This window comes from Syngnathus typhle, unplaced genomic scaffold (assembly GCF_033458585.1).
Source record: "Syngnathus typhle isolate RoL2023-S1 ecotype Sweden unplaced genomic scaffold, RoL_Styp_1.0 HiC_scaffold_356, whole genome shotgun sequence".
NCBI classification, from domain to species: domain Eukaryota; kingdom Metazoa; phylum Chordata; class Actinopteri; order Syngnathiformes; family Syngnathidae; genus Syngnathus; species Syngnathus typhle.
The window spans coordinates 32,501-36,161 of NW_026872260.1; positions in this window are offsets into that span (position 1 = coordinate 32,501).

A 3,661-nucleotide genomic window follows, 5' to 3' on the forward strand; every position below is an offset into this window, starting at 1 on the left:
GCCCGGCCTATGTTTAGTGAGGCGACCGGTCCTCCCTCCTTGGATGTATAACATTCGCATATTTTCGCCCGGCCGGTGGTTTAAGGAGGCGGCCGGTCCTCCCTCCTTGGATGTATAACATTCGCAGATTTTCGCCCGGCCGGTGGTTTAAGGAGGCGGCCGGTCCTCCCTCCTTGGATGTATAACATTCGCAGATTTTCGCCCGGCCTATGTTTAGTGAGGCGACCGGTCCTCCGTGGAGAGCGACCCGCAAGTGGGGAGGAACCGTCCACCCAACGCCGGCGCGAGCCGGGGCCGGTGGGGGCCCTACCAAGGCGGGTCTCATTGCCTGTCGGTCAGTTCGGGAGAAGGTGGGGGTACTCGGAGGCCCGCCGGGAGCAGACGGGGGTCCGGAAGGTGAGGGGGTGAAGGACGGCGGTCGGGAGCAGACGGCCGTCCCCGGGAGGGGGTGTTCGTTCACGTGCGGACGCCGGGAGCAGGCGGCCGTCACGCAATTCTGCCAACCGTTCCCACCGGCCTGTGTTTAAGGAGGCGGCCGGTCCTCCACGAGAAGAATTCTGCCAAACGTTCCACCGGCCTGTGTTTAAGGAGGCGGCCGGTCCTCCCCGTCGTTCCGCCGGCTTGTGTTTAAGGAGGCGGCCGGTCCTCCACGAGAAGAATTCTGCCAAACGTTCCACCGGCCTGTGTTTAAGGAGGCGGCCGGTCCTCCCCGTCGTTCCGCCGGCTTGTGTTTAAGGAGGCGGCCGGTCCTCCACTATTCCTTCCTTGGATGGAAAGCATGTAGCACTTTGAAAATTTTCGAGCACTGTGACACTTTGAAAATTTTCGAGAGTTTTTGTACTTAGAAAATTTTTCGCTCTTGCACTTCCAGAGTGCTTTGCGGTAGCTCCTAGGTTCGCTGTCCGAGCATGTGAACACTTTTTGGGGGGGAACACATCGCTAGAGACACCAGCCGCCTGGTTCTCGGGGCCAAAACTTGTGTTCCCCACACTCGTTCTGACTATATTTTGCGATTTGGGGGTAAAGGTAATGAGTACAGTGACTAGGGGGACCAACTCATCGTACTCTGGCGCACCAACAGACCAAAGCTGGTACTGCACTTACCCCTGGTACCCCAACGCCTGGTACCTGACGGGCGAGAGGCTGATTTTTCGCTATTTGCGGCCGACCGAGGGAACCAGACAAAGCGGACACTTTACGGCGCAAGAGCCGTTGGCACTTAGAAATTTTTCGACAAAGTTGGCGCGAGCTCCAGAAGGAGAGGCTGATTTTTCGCTATTTGTGGCCGACCGAGGGAACCAGGCAAAGCGGACACTTTACGGCGCAAGAGCCGTTGGCACTTAGAAATTTTTTGACAAAGTTGGCGCGAGCTCCAGAAGGAGAGGCTGATTTTTCGCTATTTGTGGCCGACCGAGGGAACCAGGCAAAGCGGACACTTTACGGCGCAAGAGCCGTTGGCACTTAGAAATTTTTTGACAAAGTTGGCGCGAGCTCCAGAAGGAGAGGCTGATTTTTCGCTATTTGTGGCCGACCGAGGGAACCAGGCAAAGCGGACACTTTACGGCGCAAGAGCCGTTGGCACTTAGAAAATATTCGCCAAAGTTGGCACGAGCTCCAGAAGGAGAGGCTGATTTTTCGCTATTTGTGGCCGACCGAGGGAACCAGACAAAGCGGACACATTACGGCGCAAGAGCCGTTGGCACTTAGAAAATATTCGCCAAAGTTGGCACGAGCTCCAGAAGGAGAGGCTGATTTTTCGCTATTTGTGGCCGACCGAGGGAACCAGACAAAGCGGACACTTTACGGCGCAAGAGCCGTTGGCACTTGCGCGAGCTCCAGAAGGAGAGGCTGATTTTTCGCTATTTGTGGCCGACCGAGGGAACCAGACAAAGCGGACACTTTACGGCGCAAGAGCCGTTGGCACTTAGAAAATATTCGCCAAAGTTGGCACGAGCTCCAGAAGGAGAGGCTGATTTTTCGCCGTTTGTGGCCGACCGAGGGAACCAGACAAAGCGGACACTTTACGGCGCAAGAGCCGTTGGCACTTAGGCGAGCTCCAGAAGGAGAGGCTGATTTTTCGCTATTTGTGGCCGACCGAGGGAACCAGGCAAAGCGGACACATTACGGCGCAAGAGCCGTTGGCACTTAGAAAATATTCGCCAAAGTTGGCACGAGCTCCAGAAGGAGAGGCTGATTTTTCGCTATTTGTGGCCGACCGAGGGAACCAGGCAAAGCGGACACTTTACGGCGCAAGAGCCGTTGGCACTTAGAAATTTTTTGACAAAGTTGGCGCGAGCTCCAGAAGGAGAGGCTGATTTTTCGCCGTTTGTGGCCGACCGAGGGAACCAGGCAAAGCGGACACATTACGGCGCAAGAGCCGTTGGCACTTAGGCGAGCTCCAGAAGGAGAGGCTGGTTTTTCGCTATTTGTGGCCGACCGAGGGAACCAGGCAAAGCGGACACATTACGGCGCAAGAGCCGTTGGCACTTAGGCGAGCTCCAGAAGGAGAGGCTGATTTTTCGCCGTTTGTGGCCGACCGAGGGAACCAGGCAAAGCGGACACATTACGGCGCAAGAGCCGTTGGCACTTAGGCGAGCTCCAGAAGGAGAGGCTGGTTTTTCGCTATTTGTGGCCGACCGAGGGAACCAGGCAAAGCGGACACATTACGGCGCAAGAGCCGTTGGCACTTAGGCGAGCTCCAGAAGGAGAGGCTGATTTTTCGCCGTTTGTGGCCGACCGAGGGAACCAGGCAAAGCGGACACATTACGGCGCAAGAGCCGTTGGCACTTAGGCGAGCTCCAGAAGGAGAGGCTGATTTTTCGCCGTTCGTGGCCGACCGAGGGAACCAGGCAAAGCGGACACATTACGGCGCAAGAGCCGTTGGCACTTAGAAAATATTCGCCAAAGTTGGCACGAGCTCCAGAATGAGAGGCTGATTTTTCGCCGTTTGTGGCCGACCGAGGGAACCAGGCAAAGCGGACACATTACGGCGCAAGAGCCGTTGGCACTTAGGCGAGCTCCAGAAGGAGAGGCTGATTTTTTCGCTATTTGTGGCCGACCGAGGGAACCAGGCAAAGCGGACACATTACGGCGCAAGAGCCGTTGGCACTTAGAAAATATTCGCCAAAGTTGGCACGAGCTCCAGAAGGAGAGGCTGATTTTTCGCTATTTGTGGCCGACCGAGGGAACCAGGCAAAGCGGACACTTTACGGCGCAAGAGCCGTTGGCACTTAGAAAATATTCGCCAAAGTTGGCACGAGCTCCAGAAGGAGAGGCTGATTTTTCGCCGTTTGTGGCCGACCGAGGGAACCAGACAAAGCGGACACATTACGGCGCAAGAGCCGTTGGCACTTAGGCGAGCTCCAGAAGGAGAGGCTGATTTTTCGCTATTTGTGGCCGACCGAGGGAACCAGGCAAAGCGGACACATTACGGCGCAAGAGCCGTTGGCACTTAGAAAATATTCGCCAAAGTTGGCACGAGCTCCAGAAGGAGAGGCTGATTTTTCGCTATTTGTGGCCGACCGAGGGAACCAGGCAAAGCGGACACTTTACGGCGCAAGAGCCGTTGGCACTTAGAAATTTTTTGACAAAGTTGGCGCGAGCTCCAGAAGGAGAGGCTGGTTTTTCGCTATTTGTGGCCGACCGAGGGAACCAGGCAAAG